The following is a 1,269-nucleotide window of genomic DNA, read 5'->3' on the forward strand; positions in this document are numbered from 1 at the left end:
ACCGCATGAAGGAATGTGCGTGTTGACGACGAACTGAGCTTGAGTCCACTCATCACAAGTCTTTTGAACAGACTTCAGACAACACTATCCTCGTCTCAAAAACGTAATATATCAAGCCATTTGTGCGGGTGGTTTTCATGTATATAAAATATTTGTTTGAGTCATCGGTTCAATAAATAGGACCTAAAACATAATCTATAACTATTGACAGTACTTTCATTTTATGTTGTCAACATATCAAGTAAGCCTTAATTTGATGCTTTCCTATAATGAAAACCTTTCTAAAGCCTTCTTTCTGAGCAACCTGAATCTGCAATTCATAAAAAAATCAAAGACCCGTGAGAACAAAACTTGCCCAATGGACAAAATATCTTTACAAAATCAGCTGGCCAGGGCACCCCCTACTGTAGAATCCTGTTCCTCAGAGGGAAACGGAGGGTTACCGATGCAAGGTGCTCAAAGCAGTCCAAGTGCCGGAGCATCCCTGAGTGCTTGTCCGAAATGCAGAATCTCAGGCCCCGCCCCAGATGCACAAAATCAGGATCTAATTTTTTTTTTATCTCTGGGTGATTTATATGCATATGAAGAATTAAGAAGGGCAGTAAGCAGCCTTGAGGGCACAGTGGGTGATGTGTTGTGCTGCTAGCTACAAGGTTGGTGGTTCAAACCCACCAGTTACTCTATGGGAGAAAGACGGGGCTTTCTGCTCCAGTAAAGATTTGCAGCCTCAGAAACACAGGTGCAGTTCTACCATCCTGTAAGGCCACTATGACTCAGTGGCAAGGAGCGTGAGGAAGTAGTCCTGGTGGCACAGAGGGTTAAGCCTTGGGCTGCTAACCACAAAGTCAGGCATTTGATTCTACCAACCATTCCAGGAGAGAAAGCTAAGGCTGTCTGCCCCCACAAAGACCTATATCTCGCAAACCCAGTGGCGTGCACAGGTACCCTGCCCTGGAGTGCACTATGAGTCAGCATACACTCAACAGCAATCGGTTGGGCAGTCCTAGAATTAAGGAGCCTTGGTAATCCCCAGAGGCACAGTGATTACATACTGGGCTCCTATCCACAAGGTCAGTAGTTCAAAACCACTCACTGCTCCTTGGGAGAAAGCTGTGGCTTTCAATGTCTATAAAGAGTCTTAGAAACCCACAGGGGCAGTTCTACCCTGCCGTGTAGGGTCATCTGAGTGGAAATTAACATGATAGCAGTGATTTAGTTTTAGTTTGGTGGTTCTGAGGTTCAAGCACTAGACTGCTGGTCACAAGGATG

At 45.2% G+C, this 1,269-nt stretch overlaps 1 protein-coding gene across 1 annotated transcript in view; it reads right to left on the bottom strand.

The window, feature by feature from the left end:
• Nucleotides 1–1,269, bottom strand: part of LOC123521400 (nesprin-2-like) — a 100,312-nt gene that overhangs the window by 47,602 nt on the left and 51,441 nt on the right. The window lies entirely within an intron of this gene.

The sequence above is a fragment of the Echinops telfairi genome, unplaced genomic scaffold (assembly GCF_000313985.2).
Source record: "Echinops telfairi isolate 266 unplaced genomic scaffold, ASM31398v2 ScPeMD7_18;HRSCAF=68, whole genome shotgun sequence".
Classification (NCBI taxonomy): Eukaryota; Metazoa; Chordata; class Mammalia; order Afrosoricida; family Tenrecidae; genus Echinops; species Echinops telfairi.